Source organism: Agelaius tricolor, unplaced genomic scaffold (genome assembly GCF_023055355.1).
Source record: "Agelaius tricolor isolate 1412-34295 unplaced genomic scaffold, bAgeTri1.0.p SCAF_3, whole genome shotgun sequence".
NCBI classification, from domain to species: domain Eukaryota; kingdom Metazoa; phylum Chordata; class Aves; order Passeriformes; family Icteridae; genus Agelaius; species Agelaius tricolor.
In genome coordinates, this window is record NW_027269263.1 from 15,411,929 (window position 1) to 15,419,422 (window position 7,494).

Below are 7,494 nucleotides of genomic sequence, written 5' to 3' on the forward strand. Positions count from 1 at the left end.
GCTGCTTTCCCACTAAAAGCACAACCAGCCATGGAGAGTGAGTACCTGGAAGTGCAATAGAGTGTACAGGGATGATTTATTTTACTTAAGACATCTCTGGCTCTCATGGATTTGGCCTGATGTTTCTGTCGGATTCATGATGAGCCAAATTCAGCCATAGCAATAAGCATTTGTTTACCTTCTACTTGGATCAAAGGAGGTTTTGAACACAAATTTGAACTCCAGGGCTAGTTCATAGATATTTATGTTTTTTTCAAGCTTAGGATCTGCTCTTGAACAAAACATAACTACCTTCAGGAGAAGTTTTGTTTACAAAAAGCAAGATGGCAAAATGCAGCTTTTTGTTATTTACAGCTGCAGCTTTGCTGCAGTTTTAGAAGAGCCAATTTTTTTGTTATGCTCACCCCTTCCTTACAATGAAGGTACACAATCACAGATGCCTTGCACATTTCATTTCAACTTCAAGGCATTCTGACAAAAGAAAGCATTCAAATTCACAGCTGGATACAGATCCAGTGAAATCAATAGAGCTGTCACAGCTTACTCCTACAATGAATCTGACCCTGCATGGCAAGGAGAGGAGGGAAAGTGACACAAACTGTGATGGAGGAAGCCCCACATGATAATAATTAAAAATTACTTGCAAGAGAAATGTCCAGGTTGGGATTACCAGCAAATTCATACTTGATTGGAATAAACTGTAACTCTTACTTGTTCAGAAGATGAGCTTTCTTTGGTAAGTGTATTGTCATTCCAAAGGAGTTGTCAAAGGATAAGATGTGTATAAAATCCATTATAATCGCAATCAGTGGTCCTGTAGTGACTTTAGAACAGAAATTAATCCAAAGGACACACCTCTCAAGTTTCAGTGGACTCAAGAGCAGGGAAGGAAATAAAGACCCTGTTTCCTCACATACAAGCAGGAGGAACAAGAGCTGTGTGAGCAGGGCCCTGGCTCCCTCTTCCACACTCTTCCCATCTGCAGAATTAGATGGGTTTAGTTCATTCCACAGGATCCAGCAAACACGATGTGCCTCACAGATCACTTATCCCCAGGCAGTGGAGAACGTGTGTCCCACACTCTAAACAGGAATTTTGACCTAAAGTTCTAAGACTGTGGACACAACCTGCAGATGATTTAATTGAATGTCACCTGCTGCCACACAACTATTTTGTGCTGTGAGTAAAATGAGGTCGAAATGTGATGTCTTGGCAGGCACCGAGTTCTGTGGTCTGCACCCTGGCCATGGGCTCCCCTGGGTTATGAGACTACAACAGAGTACAGGACACCAAAAGAAGCACAGCAACAAGAGAGACACAACTGAATTCTTGACATGGGATCTAATTTGCTAAAAAAGAATAGACTGAGATACATCTTGCTGACAGTAGTGACCAAATACCAAATGAGAGGAGCTCACAATTTCTGTGGTTGTGCCGGGTGCTATCTCCTATGTCAGCACTTTTGGATATGCAGTTTAGAATAGGAGGCTGGAGTTTTACACTAACTCCTTTGCCACCAAATTTTACCTGGAAATGTTTTCTGCATTATCTTGAAGCCTGTGCACATTAAAGTACTCTAAATATAATTAAACCCACCACCTTTTAGTTGAGAAAGCCTGCTATTTTATTAAGCAGCTGCTTTAAATGTTGATATTGAGTTCCAGGGTTTTGGGGAGAAAAATGCATATACTAGACACAAGCTCATTACAATAATTACTCTGTTTCATTAAGAGATAGTATTAATTTTCCAGGAAATCTGCAGCAAACTACACTGCAAGTACAAACAGAAGAGTGAAGTGGGAAACGGCAATCAGACATGGTGTTTCCAGAGTAGTGTCAGAGTGGCTCCACGAGGGCAAAGCTGAGGGATCTGCATCTGCTCTGTGCAGCCACCCAACTCCAATGGTTCCTGCAAGCAATGCTCCCAGCTCCAGGGAAGAATCCAAGAGAGATGGGAAATCTAGGGACCAAAACCTTGGCAGAGGCCTGGTGCCTAGAATTTCTCTTCTGATTTTAGACAACAGGCTGCTCCAAAGCTTATTCAGGTACGATGAGGCACCTGTTTTTCCCCCTGTGTAAAGGGTTTTAAGTGATGACAAAACCAGGGTGACCCAGGTGATGGTGCTATTATCCAATCTTTTCCATACCGTTTTATAGTCATTAGTCACATAACACTTTTGAATATTGACATTCTTATGCACTCAATCACAGTGTAGTTCTAGTGATACTTACAAGGTTAACCCAATCAGACTTCAAAGGAAATATTTAAAGACCTTGTTTTCTCTATTACAAATGTAATTCAAAATCAGAAATTTGGTTTCTCTCCAAGCTGAGTGACAGTCAGAGACTACAACACATTTCCTCCTCTCTCTGATTTGTGCCAATCAACTGCACTGTGCTCCTGCCATTCAATTATCACAGTACAGAAAGCAAATGTTAACACAGGGAATTCTGTGAGCTCTGCAGCCTTTTGAGTTGTTTTCTATCCTTTGTCTCCCCTGTCCAGCTGAGAAGGGGGAGTGATAGAAAGGATTGGTGGCATCCAGTCAAGGTCAACTCACCACTCTGTCAACTACAACTCAGTAAAGGGAGATATGAAAAAAAAAGCAGATACTGCACAGCCAGGTGAAAAACAGCAGGACAAGAGCAAGACTTCCTCGTCAGACAGTGAAAGTGCAGCACTGTGCGGCATTTTGCATAGGTAGAAAAGCTCTTCTGCCTCCCACCCTGAAAAAATTCACCCAAAATGAATGAACAAACCACAGTGGCTGATACACGGCACTGGGACCTGTGCAGGTTTGCCTCCTTAGAAACCATGAACAGGGAGGGTCCATTTCTAAGAGACCAAAACCACCAATGCCTGCAAGACCTACCCCATCATAAATATGGTCAGTAACCCATGTTTCAGACAACAAAAATGTTTCAGATTAACACACACATGATGGTTCTGCTATTGCCTCCTCAGATACTTGTACCAGCCCAGGGAAATTCAGAGACCTTTCAATACTACTCATTTCCTTTTACTGCATAATTTTTTAATCTATTTGTTAGCAAAAAGACAGTCCATAAAGCAGATGCAGCAGCAGCTCTGTGGCTCTGTGACTACAACAGGAATATGGTAAGTAGTATCTGTAAGTAAGTAACATCCTAATGCTACTGAAGTCATTAGCAAAGATTTCTTTGACTCCAGAAAATCAGGATGAAGCTCTGAAACACTCCTGTGAAGTCAGCTGGCATTTTTCTGGACTCTAAAACATTTTCTGGTTGGAGTATATGTGCATCAGGTCTAAGCTTGTCTTTCTCAAAGACCCTTCAGAAACAGCACGTGATCCATAAGAAGTCAAAGTTACTGATACAAAGCAAACAGATTTCAAGTTTCATCAAATACTTAGCCTGGTTCTCTCTCACTTACATTGCCTTTATACTTGCAAAATATCAGTGCATGAATCAAGAATAACTTACCTGCACTGAATAACTCCTGATTTATGTGTTACTTGGAATTCACAGCAGTGCATAAAAAGTCATAAATCAGACCCCACTGCTTATATTTTTAAGTACATTCCTACTCATGTGAGAGCAAGATCCTCAGTTATCATAAATCAGAACAGCTCTGCTTGCTTTCCTATCTTAAGAAGAATTACAGCATTTATAGCCACTAAGAGATTTGGCTCTCATTACAATAATTTAAATGATAGGAGCTTCCCAAGTGTCTGTATGCGTAGTTCTGCAGCCGAGCCATGTTTCACCATAGCTACAAGATGGATGAATCTTGCAAATGTTGTATTTCTGGTCAGCTTAGACATAAATGTAGAAGGTCTCTCTGCTACTCCTTCCCCCTCACACTTTTCCCCTGCTCCAGTGTGTGTCCTTCCCACTGGCTAGAGTCCTTTACAGAGAGCTCCTTCATGGGCTCCTCTCCAAGGGCCACAGCTCCTGTCAGGAATCTTCTCCAGCACAGTGCAGCTTCCTTCAGGCCTCTGCACATGCTGCAGCTTCCTTCAGGCCGTGGAGGTTAGCAAAATGTGGGTCCAGAGTGGTGTCAGCCCCAGCACGGTCCTCTCCATGGCTGCAGTGAAATCCCTGCTTCCCTACGGGTCTGCAGGGGAATCACTTCTTCAACGCCCAGGGCACCACCACCACCACCACCACCACCACCTTCTCCTCCTCCTCTGCGACTTTGGGATCTGCAGGGTGGTTTTCACATTGTTTCTTTCCTGTCACTCCTTTCTCTCTCTCAGCACAGCTTTGCACACCTACTTGTACTATAGACACACAGGGCAAGTCACCCTGAAATCCAAATACTGGGTGAAGCAGGAGTTTCCTGCAAAATTATTCCCTCCTCCCAACTCTTCCTGGAGCTGTGTATTGGAAGCAGGCAGCATCTTTGCCAGCCAGAGGAAAAATCCTGTTCACCAGCCTGAGGAAAAATCCTAACATATAAATCAGACTATCCACAGTATAGATGGTGTCTCCTCGCTGCCTTCCTTTCAGCACCTTGCTAACTCCAGTTATAAAATCCTTAATCAATGTGTTCTCAGTCTGCAGTTGCTACTTTTCCCTGTTTCCATGGCTTGAGAGGAAAAGGATAATTCTAGAAGTATCAACTTCTTACAGCCAGCCTTTGCCCTACTCAGAGGAGGACCAAAGAACTTTCCTCCTTTCTTCATACAATGCAGGGAAAACAGCAGCAGCACTTGCTTTATGGAACATACAAAATGGAAGAAAATAAACATGACAGCACTCTCTATAAAGAATGAGCAATCCTACAGATACCATATTCTCTCTCACATGTCATCTGTCCCTGTGTGACAGTTTTCTGGATTCCAGCACATGCCATTTGTTTGGACAAACCACCTCCAAGAGACCTGCCCAGTAATGCAGCAGACTGAAATCACCTAGAGGAGGAGCTATTCATGTTAGAGAAAAAGAGAATTTTGTATGTAGTGACAAAGTAATTTTGTGTCTCAAAGGCAGAAATACTCACAAAGTGAAAGCCAACCTGCAACACATCTCATAAGGAGGTTCAGTAGTACACAGGCGGCCTCCTGGTCTGCCCTGCTGCCTCTGGCACCTCTTCCTTGTTGTGCAGCAGCTCATTCTGATTATCAGGACATGCTGGGCTGCAGAGACAGATTACTGGCCTATAAAGGTCCTAGCTATAAAACATCTCTGTTTCAGGTACTTCAGTGGAAAGCTGAAAGAACTCCTGTCAAGCAGAACTGTGGATTAAACTACAGATAAAGCAGATTCCTCTTCATTGGGGGCAGTTAGGGATGATGTCCTGGACATTCTAAAGGACTACTTAAATCACTACAGTCCAACATGAAAAAAGACTAAAAAGGCCTTATTCTATGACTGTCCCTCAATTTTGGCATTTTTTTTTTAATAGGTTGAGAGAGATTACTTGAAAATGTGGCTATAATACACTATACTGTATAAATACTATACTGTAGACACATTCTGGAAAAAAATGCAGTGCCTTGCAGGATCCAGACACACTGGCCCTGCATCAGCAACCAAATTATAATGCTGTTTTCCAACATCCATTAACAGATTCAGTATTTCAGTAGTTCTTGATACAGATTAATGCCCTACATGGCACATTAAAACTTTGTTTCTCCCAAATATTGGTGTATGTAGCCTACCTTCAATGTAGTCCCTTTGAATTCAGTGATAGTTCTCATTTAGAGACAATAACTTGAGCAGAAGGGTGTAGGATCACAGAAATGTAATAGCTGTACATAGCAACATAGTTACTCCTAGATAAAAGAATAGTTTTGAAATTACTTCTTTATTTCAAACACTTCATGTAAATTGCTGCAGATTACTCAGTAAAAGAGTGACCAAATGATCCATGCTTGTATGGTTAAAACCTAAATGTTTACAACTTGAATTGAGCCATGCCATATTTTTGTTTATATTCCTTTTTCATCCTGTTTAGAGTACACAGGCTTATACAGATCTTTAACACTAAAAACAAATCAGAACTATTTAAGCCTCTATTCTCTCTGATATTTACTGAGGAGCGAATAAGGAATGTGTCTGAAAGGGTCTGGCTGCTAAGAGAGACCAACCCCTCAGCATGTATGGCTGAAGCAGGGTGGTTAAAAACCTGAAACTGGAGAGCCACTGCGGGTCTTTCTTTGTGAGTTTAAATCCTACCATCTATGGAATGGTAGCAATCCCAGCTACTGAAAGTCTCCTGCAGCATTTCCAGGATTATCTGTTTCTGTAGGGTTAGAACTGCCTTTGGGGGGAGGGGGGTGCAGAATAAGGTGCAGAGGAAAACAAGAGTGGTACCTGGGAAAAATAATGTTTGGTTTTTTTCCTTTTGAAACAAAAGAGCGGTTTTCCCAGTGGAGCTTGAAATCTAAAAATTTTCCTTAGTTCTTGTTTTGTTCCAATTGGTTCACTTTTTCTGAGTCCTTAGAACTCTACCATATTTAATGGGTGACTCTCCTCCAAAGCCAAAAGGAAGCAGATGTAAGGCCTGCAAGGGCTGCAGTCTTAACACACTGTAACACCAGCTGCGAGGATTAAATTGTCATCTTATGTTCAGTGCTGGCAAAAGCTGAGTATGTGACAGAGATGGTGACAGTGGATTGAATGTCTGCATGGCAGTTACTTTGAATATCACTCGTACCACACACATCAAGCCAGTCGGCACATTAGTGCCTGTGACTGGGATCAGACTGAGCAGTCATTACATTGCCTTTCTTCCTTCATCTTGTGTGCTGTCACACATTGCAGCACTCCCTCCTACAAAACAGCATGCCTCCCAAAAGCAGGTTTTAGTTCCACACGCCATGTGGCAGAGGGGATCTGTCTCTCCTTCTTGCTCAAGGACACGGTGCTAGCTTCACAGACAATATTTTGCAGGTGAGACTCAGCCTGGATGTGAAGCAGGCTGCTCCCAGGCAGAGACCTCTGGCCAATGGCAGGGCTGGTGCAGAGGAGCTCAGACAAGGACCTGGGAGGACACCTCCAAGCCAGGGCAGCACCTGGGGACGTGCTTTGGCTCTTGGCACAGCCCATTATCTGCCAGCACCATCCACGTCAGTTCCAGTTACCGTCAGCCTGTAAATCCCAGCAGCTGAGGAACCAGCATACATTTACTTCTGCTGTCTCTCCTCCATGGTGGCCATTCCTGGCAGAGAGGCAGCATGGACAGCTGGAGGTGGCAGCTTCTCAAACTACTCTAGCTTGCACTGCCAGGGCTTATCATCTGTGCACAGAGAGAACTCCAGCAAAAGTTGTTGCATGGCTTTACAATTTTGCCTGTGGATGAAGTAGCAAAATCCAGAAAAATTGTGCTGGCATGGTACAGCTCACCAAAAGAACCTAATGTTCCTGCATTAGCTCTTCACCCTTTTTAAAACCAAATTATGCTAAGGAGTCCTTAGCTGCTAATAGTTATTCTGACAAGTCAGGGCTCTAAAGCACACCGACTTTCCCTGCATTTTTGCAAACTTTTCTCACATTCATTTTTAAAGA